Here is a 10,650-nt window from a genome sequence, read left to right as displayed (position 1 = left end):
ATGCAATCAGCATGTTATTGCTGAAGCAATAGTCACAACATTATTCCACACCTGGGTGAGAGGCGGGTTATGATGACAGTCATGCTTTCTACACCTTATACTGAGCTCAGAAATGGACCAAGCGGACATCTCAAGAGCAGATCCCTCCACGTATAAGAAAGGCAACTTGTCTCAGCAAAAATACCACGGATTCACATCCAAAATATGATAAAAAGGCAAAAACCCCACACTTGGAATGCAAACGTACCCTAAAAAGGAAACACGGTTTTAAAACCAACTTGATTTTCCCCTGGAGAAACCTTTTTATGGACACACATCACATCTATTACAGATGTAGAACTTAATATAAGAAGTCATGACATATCACACATGACGAAGTCTGGTCCAGAATAAACAGTTTACACTGACCCACCTTTATTTACCCTGGTCACTCACTTCTATTAACTGTTTAACTGGGTAACAAATTAATATTTGTTTCAATTTGGGATCTACACCTGGGAGCCCTGAAATGTTGGCCAGAGGGAAGAAGCTGATATTCAGACGTGAGAATATATTTAAAAAAAGGATCTGATGTTGTTTTTCACCTGTCTAATCAAAGCTTGTTCAAAAATTATCTGATTATAGGACACACGAGTTTATAATCATACTCATTCCACTTTTTAACCCCGTATATATGCACAATATGAAACGTATATACACTAAATCTCACGTGTGACTCCCATAATATACATTTCTTTACGAAAATTAGGAACACTTACTACAATTATCAACCCCCCATGACGAGGCAATATTTCATACCTTTGTTTCTTTGTGGGTTCAAAGTTCTGTCCTGTCGTTTCACACGTAACGTTTTGGTAGTTATCTCAATTTTCCTTTGCAATTATCTCCAAGATCATCATCAACGTTTTGTAAAACGCTATGCACAACTGATATTTAAAGAAAGTCCTGTACCAAAACGTCTTCGTAGGGAAAGACAACTTTTTTTTCCTTACGTTAGTCGCTACACGGTTACTCAGGAAATCCATTCACCGCCTTTAAAAAAAGTTTCGTTTTTTATTGTGGTTCACTGACATTTCTGTCACAGTTCTGAGGGACCCCAAATAAAATTCACTTGCCGGTATAAAGACGCCGGAGAGGATAAGACAGGTATCGAGCCACCTGCGTATCTAGCGGACGTTTAAAATAAAAAAGAATGGCGTGTAATGTTGCGAAGGGCTACTGTTTTTTTTATAGTTTGTCGATTGTAAGGGACGTAGGCCGCGACAGAAATACTGGACGGGGTGGGAAAAGGTTTATTGATGGTTTATTGTACCGCAACGGTCACAATTGACTCACCAGCAAAGATGGCGCCGAGGCCACATCGGCTCCCTCCCGCCCTGCCTCGAACCGAAGCTCGAGCTGCGGAGCGCGACGCAGAACCGCCGGTCCGCGGGCGCGGGCGCCGAACATAGAGGTCATACACTCTTCCGAGGCGCAGGAATTATAGATCACTGTAGTTTCTTCTGGACCCGGGTTAGGGACAGTGTGCCCTCCGTGAGAGTCTTCTGAGGAAGCCAGTGTCTCATGGGTGTCCAGGCTTGGTACCATCTGTCCATCACAGGACACACAGACACACACACTCACACACCCTGGACAGGACACCAGTCCATCACAGGACATACACACACCCTAGATAGGACACCAGTCCATCACAGGACACACACACACTCACACACCCTGGACAGAACACCAGTTGCTCACAGGACACACACACACACTCACACACCCTGAACAGGACACCAGTCCCTCACAGGACACACACACACAACCTGGATAGGACACCAGTCCCTCACAGGACACTCAGACACACACACTCACACACCCTGGACAGGAACCAGTCCATCACATGACAAACACACACTCACTCACACACCCTGGACAGGACAGCACTCCATCACAGGACACACACACACCAGGGCCAGTTTTCCCAGAAGCCAATTAGCCCAAAAGCCTGTCTTTGGACCCGAAGACCACAGGGAGAACATGCAGACTCCACACAGACAGTCCCCCCCACCCCGGGTCCAGACCCGAGCACGGAGCCCCCCCGTGCTGAACCCCTCCGTACAGATGGCCGCACACAGCTCCGTTGTTCCCGATTCCAGAGGTGATCTGTTAAAAGAAGCCGGTGTGTTGCCTCCAGGTGACATTTCCTACTGGAGTCAGGACAGGAGGCTCTTCTGTACACAGAAGGGGGTGGGGGTGGGGAACAAGCCGCCCAGCCCTGTGGTTGAAGCCGATACCCCGGCTTCTCTCCAGACACAGCTGCGTGAGCTCCTCCAGTCAGTACAGGGGGCTCTACTGTACACAGAGGGTGGCAGGGGTGTGGAACAACTCCTTTGTTCGGGGCCTTGGGGCATTCTTGTTGTGAAAGGCGCTATATACAAAAACTGAATTGAAATTGAATCTTACAGGTTTGGGTTTTTCGGAGATCTTGTCAGAGATCTTGTCTGACGTGCCATTTCAAAAACGTAACGACACTCCTCACGTCCGAGCGCCGCCGGTCTGTGACGTAACGTATGCTTACACAACCATGACGGTTTCATCATGGACAGCACAAAAGCCCGAAAAGTGGTTGACGTTTTAATTTGGCAACGCCACGATGGATCCCAGTTTTTTTTTTTATTTTGGGGGCCAAAGAGGACAAAAAAGGAAACGTCTGGAGGTGGATCGATGGTCATCTCTGCGGTTGTTCTGATGTTCTGGAAAAAACAAAACAAAAAAAAAACGGCTCGCTTGCCCGGTCGTGTAGTGTTTCCACACCCCACGCAAATCAACTTCTCTTCGCCCCCGGAGGCTCGTCGCCCGCCGCACCCGTCTCACGTGATAGGGGCTTCCCCCGGCTGTGACGTACTTACCCTACCCCCTTTTCCGCCAACGTCATACCGAAGGTCGCGCTTCGGGCCGCGGCGATGTTGACGGACTGTCTTGTAGCGTGAGAAGGGTTTAAATTTCGACTTAAGGAGTTGGCCATCGTTATATTTCGCGAGGTATCATACGGGGGGGGGAAGAACATATTTATCAACCTACTAGTAATACTGGGTGGATGTCACGTTCCCCAAAGTTCAGTGCCTCTCTCTAATAAAGTAGAAACGCGACATTAAACTCCGTTCGAAACGGGAGAAATCACCAGGACACTATACAACTGACGTCCGGAAAAGAAAAAAAGGACTCCTATTCCCATTTGTAATGACCCCGTCGTGTTTTTCCCGGTGTGCGCTTATCTTTCGGAGACCATTTCTCTCTGGTGTTTTGCTGTTGGAATAAATGCCAAGGTGACCCTTCTGTGTGGAGTCTGCGTGTTCTCTCCAGCGGGTCGTTTCCTCCACCGCAGGGGCTGGTCGAACCGGGGTCTCCCAATCGTCACAGAAGTGTGTGTCGTTTTGGGTGGTGGTGGGGGGGTGCATCGGGGATACTGCGCCCCGAGGGGGTGACCTCTCACCTTACTCCGGACGAAGGGAGAAGACCTGTACCTTCACGAGTCCGGGTTGTGAAAACTTCTTCTGGCAGTTCAAAACGTTTCGAAGGGACTACAGCGCTACCCTGTTTTCCATTTGTATCGTGTATTATTAGACAGTCATGAGTATCTGTACTGATCACAGAGTCCCCCTCTCACTGCCAGGACTGAAGCCCAGTGCAGCACGAATAATAATAATAATTAATAAGTCTGGATTCTCCACTCAGAGCTCCTCCCAGGTCAGGGGGATCCCCTCCAGCCCCCCCAGTGTGCAGCCCCTACCTGGATGATGCTCCAGTCCGCTCAGCACACAGCAGCTCTCAGTGGGGAGGAGAGCAGAGGGATGGAGCCAGTTCAGAGAGGGGGGTGATTAGGAGGCCATGATGGGTCAAGACCAGGGGGGGAATCAGGCCAGGACACTGGGGTAACACCCCTACTCTTCTCCAGAAACACCCCGGGATTGTTAATGAGCACAGAGAGTCAGGACCTCGGTTTGACGTCTCATCCGAAGGACGGCGCCTGTTTACAGTCCAGTGTTCCCCGTCACTATACTGGGACATCAGGACCCACACAGACCGCAGGGTGAGAGCTCCCCCTGCTGGCCCCACTCACACCTCTCCCAGCAGCAACCTTAGGGAAAAAACCAAAAGCTAAACAGGTTTTTTTTAACAAAAGGTCATCAGTCCAGTCTGGGGCCCCTCAGCTTCAGCCCAGACCAGTCTGGGGCCCCTCAGCTTCAGTCCAGACTGGGGTCCCTCAGCATCGGTCCAGCACAGTCTGGGGTCCCTCAGCTTCGGTCCAGCACAGACTGGGGTCCCTCAGCTTCGGTCCAGTCTGAGGTCCCTCAGCTTCGGTCCAGCACAGACTGGGGTCCCTCAGCTTCGGTCCAGTCTGGGGTCCCTCAGCTTTGGTCCAGCACAGACTGGGGTCCCTCAGCTTCGGTCCAGACTGGGGTCCCTAAGCTTCGGTCCAGCACAGCCTCGGTACAGCACAGCCTGAGGTCCCTCAGCTTTGGTCCAGTCCAGTCTGGGGCCTCTCAGCTCCAGTCTAGTCCAGTCTGGGGCCCCTCAGCTCCAGTCCAGTCCAGTATGGTGTCCCTCAGCTCCAGTGCTTTCCAGTCTGGGGTCCCTCAGCTTCGGTCCAGCACAGTCTGGTGTCCCTCAGCTTCGGCCCAGCACAGACTGGGGTCCCTCAGCTTCGGTCCAGCACAGTCTGGTGTCCCTCAGCTTCGACCCAGCACAGACTGGGGTCCCTCAGCTTCGGTCCAGCACAGTCTGGTGTCCCTCAGCTCCTGTCCAGTCCAGTCTGGGGTCCCTCAGCTTCGGTCCAGCACAGCTTCGGTCCAGTCTGGTGTCTCTCAGCTCCGGTCCAGTCCAGTCTGGTGTCCCTAGGCTGCAGTCCAGTCATCTCAGCTCCGGTCCAGTCCAATTCAGTCCAGTCCAGTCCAGTCCAGATCTTAGCAGGCACAGAACCAGGAAAGGAACCTGGAAAGAATATTGTTATTGCAGGTGTGAGGGACACAGACACAGACATCACCATGACATCAAACAGCAAGAGGAAACTCCTCCTTGAATCACAGACACGACCAGGCGGCGCCCCCCTGTCTGCTCACCTGCACCTCCTCTTCCTCTTCTTGTCCTTCCCGGCAGCCTGCTCCTCCTCTCCCTCGCTCTTCCTCTCCTGAGCTACGGTCTCCACCGCCTCCATCGGCTCGTCCTGATCTTCTGTCTCCACTGACAGGGACTTCAAAAAGACGCATCAGCGCTTCTGAAGCAGAGACAGGAGAGTCATGTTAAGAGTCGGACTGGACACTCCAGTACATGAACACTGCACTGAGAGAGAGAGGGGTTGATACAGACACACTGACTAGACACTCCAGGACATGAACACTGCACTGAGAGAGAGAGGGGTTCATACAGACACACTGACTGGACACTCCAGTACATGAACACTGCACTGAGAGAGAGAGGGGTTCATACAGACACACTGACTGGACACTGGACAGGAGTAAAGAGAGGATCAGAGCATTACCCACCTTCTTTTTCTTCTGTCTCACAGGAGGTGGTGATTGGACCTCCTCCAGCTGGAGTCCGTGGAGGGAGAGGGGGCAGGAGAGGGACAGCACAGGGAGAGAAAGAGAGAGACAGGTGAGTCAAGTGTCCCAAGAGCACAGAGACTCTGCTGAGATCACACTCGCAGTGAGTGAGCCTGGGTGTAGCCCACTAATACTGACCCACTGGACACCACATGACAGAGAGGAGGAGGAGGAGAGAGACACACTGCCTGGACACCACAGGACAGAGAGGAGGAAGGAGACACACTGAGGACAGAGAGGAGGAGGAGAGAGACACTGACAGACAGGGCTGAAAGAGAGAGAGACAGAGAGGCAGGGACAGGCAGACAGCAGGCCGAGAGAGACACTGACAGACAGGGCTGAAAGAGAGAGAGACACTGAGACCCAGGGACAGACAAGACGGCAAAACTCCACCACAGACAGGACAGGGGGCAGGGTGGGACCAGCACTGACCTCCTTCCTCTCTCCTGCCGAAGGAGCTGTCTCCACCTCCTCTTCCTCTTGCAAGTCAAGAGACAGGCTGAGAGAGAGACGGGCTGGTGGGACATCGGCGAACAGAGCTGAAGGCAGAGAGCCGGGGAGACAGGCCCAGCTGGGACAACGCAGGACAGACATAGAGCAGGGAGACATGGAGAGACTCAGACAGAAGGACAGAAAGACAGAAAGAGAGAAGTACAGACAGACAAAAAGACAGAGAAAAGGACAGATGGACTGATGGACAGAAAGGCAGAGAAAAGGACAGAAAGACAGATGGACAGAGAAAAGAACAGAAGGACAGAGGGACAGACAGACGGACAGACTCTGCCCCACTTGCCTCGTCAGACATCTCAGCCTCTCTCCTTGCCCTCCGCACTGGGGAGCCCCAGGCGGGGCCTGGCGGGGCCGGGCGGGCGATGGGGGACAGGACGGGCAGGGGCAGGGGCACCGCCCCAGGCAGCAGGGGGGGCTCGAGGGGCATGGCGGGGATGAAGGGGGGGCAGCGGGGCGGGGCGGGCAGGGGCCTGAGGGGGCCTGAGGGGGCCGGAGGGGGGGGCCGGGGGCGGGGAGCGGAGGGGGCTCTCGGGCGAGGACGGGGGGGACACCGAGCGGAACGAGCCGAGCGGGACGAGCCGGGCAACCCCGGGAGCTCCAGCTGCAGCTTGGCCGCCATCTCCAGCTTCTGGACAAGCTCGGGGAAACACGGGACACCACGGGATTCTGTCCAGCGGGGAGAGAGGGAGACACAACGCAGGGGGGATGAGGAGCAGAGACTACGCCTGGACAGGTGAGTGTGTACAGTGTGTCCAGTAAGAGTCTGGACAGGTGAGTGTGTACAGTGTGTCCAGTAAGAGTCTGGACAGGTGAGTGTGGACAGTGTGTCCAATAAGAGCCCAGACAGGTGAGTGTGGACAGTGTGTCCAGTGAGAGTCCGGACAGGTGAGTCTCTACAGTGTGTCCAGTGAGAGTGTAGGACGTCCAGAGGCAATCTGTGCTCTCAGAAGGCCATAATGGACCTGCAGCTTGGTTTTCCTCGGACACGCGACCCTGTCTCTTGAGCCGAGGCGTGTCCTCAGTCAAGATCACCACTGGAAGTGTCTCTCCTCGTCTGGAGGTGTTACCTTGAGACCTGGTCTGTCAAGCGCTTTGCGCTGCTATGTGTGTGAAAGGTGCTCTATCAGTGAAGTTTATTATTATTATTATAATACAGCGAGCGCTGCTGGGGGCGGAGAGGCCAGTCGGAGGAGGGCTGGACGCTGGACACTGGACGGCGGGCGGGAGGGGTGGACTTACGACGCCTCGCCGGGCCCGGGTCCTGCTGCGACCGTGCACGGCCATGCGGCATCTCTGTCGGTGCATCGTCCTGCCGAGACAAGCAGAGTCACAGTGGGGAGGGGAGGGGGCGGAGCCACACAGCTGGGCGGCTTGTTCCCCACCCCTGCCCCCCTCTGTGTACAGAAGAGCCTCCTGTCCTGACTGGAGGAGCTCACCCAGCTGTGTCTGGAGAGAAGCCAGGGTATCAGCTTCAACCACAGGGCTGGGCAGCTTGTTCCCCACCCCCACCACTCTCTGTGTAGAGGTGCACCTCCTCTCAATATCTTTTTACAGCACGATCACACCCATAAGAGTGGAGTAACGGGAAAAAAAACAACCTATTTCTCAACTTATTTTGTTATTTCTCGACAGCGGCATTTTTAACTGACTTACCGATTTCATGGGGATACTTCAGAGTGAATCTGAAGCTGGAACTATTATTTGATTGAAGTCGAAGTAACCCACGAATCTTTTTTGGAAGAAACACGTGTTTAGAAAGCACTATATAGTCCTTTCCTCCTCCTCTCTCTTCACTCCTCTGAGCTCACGGGGCTCCGGCACCGCCCCCCCCCGCCCCCGCTAGATTCCGCCGCTCTGTGACGTCAGGCGGCTCATTGTGACGCCCCTGTGACGTCGCCCCCGACGCGCTCACGGCTCGGCCGCGAAACAAAAATGGCCGACATTTTTCGCGGTTGTTTTTTTTTTAGGTGGACATTTTATTTTTCCAACTCTCAGCGGCCAGCCGGGTGTCCCTGTACGACCCCGATAGTCGCCACCTCGGACAGGCAGGGGAAACGGGTCCAGGTGTTTCCAGCCCAAGGGTTACAAAAGCTGCACTTGAATTTAAAAACAAAATCACGTCGAGGGCGCATTCAGCACCCCCACGTCCAACACGGGTTTCCGTGGGGTTTGGTTCAGTGAAATTAGCACCCCCCCTACCCCCAAGTCAAAGAAAGACCAACCTCCACCCCCCTCTAGCGGCCAAGGACGGAAATTTCGGGCCACGCCACGTCCAAAAAACACGGGTTCCCCCCCCCCCCCCCGTCCTGCGGGGAAAAGAGACGCCATTTTCTTTTCCGAGCGCTGCGTGGGACCTCACGACCCCCCCCCAAAAAACGGGCTTCGGAGACGAGGAAAACCAGGCACGTCGACCTCTCTACAACACCACCCGGCCGTTTCTGTTTCAGACCGTGGGAAAAAAGAAAATTTCACCCCTCACCGACCGCCGCGCAAAAAAACACAACTTCACGCTACAGAAACGGCCTGTGTGAGGGGGGGCACGGGAAAAAAATAAAACCTGCGTGTTTTCAGCAGAGTAAGCTCAGCGGGGAAACTCCCTGAATCTCGGTGTTGCTTCTTGAACCCCGAAAACGACCTTTTTTCTCTCTCTCGTTTTCTTGGTGTCTGGGACGTTCACGAACTCCGCCGCGTCGGTGCGATTCCCAGCGGGACTTGAACATAACCCCCCCCCCCCCCGTGGAGCCACAGCGCCCCCGTGTGGCCGAGAGGACCACCACCCGCAGGGGTGAGCTTTTACTGCCGTGTCCCGCTTTCACTCTGGCGATAAAGGAGGGAATCAAGGAGGAGAATTAATATTGTGATCCACCAGTCCATCACAGGACACACACACACCCTGGACAGGACACCAGTCCTTCACAGGATACCAGTCCATCACAGGACACACACACACCCTGGACAGGACACCAGTCCATCACAGGATGTTCAGTGCCTCTCTCTAATAAAGTAGAAACAAGACATTAAACTCCGTTCAAAACGGGAGAAATCACCAGGACACCATACACCTTGCTCCGGACGATGGGAGAAGACCTGTACCTTCACGAGTCCGGGTTGTGAAAACTTCTTCTGGCAGTTCAAAACGTTTCGAAGGGACTACAGCTCTACCCTGTTTTCCATTTCTATCGTGTATTATTATACAGTCATAAGTATCTGTACTGATCACAGAGTCCCCCTCTCACTGCCAGAACTGAAGCCCAGTGCAGCACGAATAATAATAATAATAATTAATCCATCTGGACTCTCCACTCAGAGCTCTTCCCAGGTCAGGGGGATCCAGTGGGGAGGAGAGCAGAGGGATGGAGCCAGTTCAGAGAGGGGGGTGATTAGGAGGCCATGATGGGTCAAGACCAGGGGGGGAATCAGGCCAGGATACTGGGGTAACACCCCTACTCTTCTCCAGAAACACCCCGGGATTGTTAATGAGCACAGAGAGTCAGGACCTTGGTTTGACGTCTCATCCGAAGGACGGCGCCTGTTTACAGTCCAGTGTCCCCCGTCACTATACTGGGGCATCAGGACCCACACAGACCGCAGGGTGAGAGCGCCCCCTGCTGGCCCCACTCACACCTCTCCCAGCAGCAACTTTGGGGGGGGGGAGGGAAAAAACCAAAAGTTAAACAGATTTTTTTTTTAATTTTTTTATTGATGCTTAACAAAAGAACAAAAATTACAAGCTTCAGTCCAGACTGGGGTCTGGGGTCCCTCAGCTTCAGTCCAGTCCAGAATGGGGCCCCTCAGCTTCAGTCCAGTCCAGTCTGGGGCCCCTCAGCTCCAGTGCAGTCCAGACTGGGGTCCCTCAGCTTCAGTCCAGACTGGGGTCCCTCAGCTTCGGTCCAGCACAGTCTGGGGTCCCTCAGCTCCAGTCCAGTCCAGTCTGGTGTCTCTCAGCTCCAGTCCAGTCCAGTCTGGGGCCCCTCAGCTCCAGTCCAGTCCAGTCTGGTGTCTCTCAGCTCCGGTGCAGTCCAGTCTGGTGTCTCTCAGCTCCGGTCCAGTCCAGTCTGGTCTCCCTAGGCTCCAGTCCAGTCCAGTCTGGTGTCCCTCAGCTCCTGTCCAGTCCAGTCTAGTCCAGTCCAGATCTTAGCTGGCACAGAACCAGGAAAGGAACCTGGAAAGAATATTGTTATTGCAGGTGTGAGGGACACAGACACAGACGTCACCATGACATCAAACAGCAAGAGGAAACTCCTCCTTGAATCACAGACACGACCGGGCGGCGCCCCCCTGTCTGCTCACCTGCACCTCCTCTTCCTCTTCTTGTCCTTCCCGGCAGCCTGCTCCTCCTCTCCCTCGCTCTTCCTCTCCTGACCCACGGTCTCCGCCGCCTCCATCGGCTCGTCCTGATCATCTGTCTCCACCGAAACGCAGCTCAGGGAGTTTAAAAAGACGCACCAGCGATTCTGCAGCAGAGACAGGAGAGTCACGTTAAGAGTCGGACTGGACACTCCAGGACATGAACACTGCACTGAGAGAGAGAGGGGTTCATACAGACACACTG

The 10,650-nt window shown here is 54.0% G+C and overlaps 1 protein-coding gene across 1 annotated transcript in view; it reads left to right on the top strand.

The window, feature by feature from the left end:
• LOC148666845 (zona pellucida sperm-binding protein 3-like) overlaps positions 1-10,650 on the top strand; it is a 779,162-nt gene that overhangs the window by 685,320 nt on the left and 83,192 nt on the right. The window lies entirely within an intron of this gene.

This window comes from Lepisosteus platostomus, chromosome 5, assembly GCF_059453375.1.
Source record: "Lepisosteus platostomus isolate fLepPlt1 chromosome 5, fLepPlt1.hap1, whole genome shotgun sequence".
NCBI lineage: Eukaryota > Metazoa > Chordata > Actinopteri > Semionotiformes > Lepisosteidae > Lepisosteus > Lepisosteus platostomus.
The sequence above is the reverse complement of the archived record's forward strand: the minus strand, read 5'-3'. Positions and strand labels throughout refer to the sequence as shown.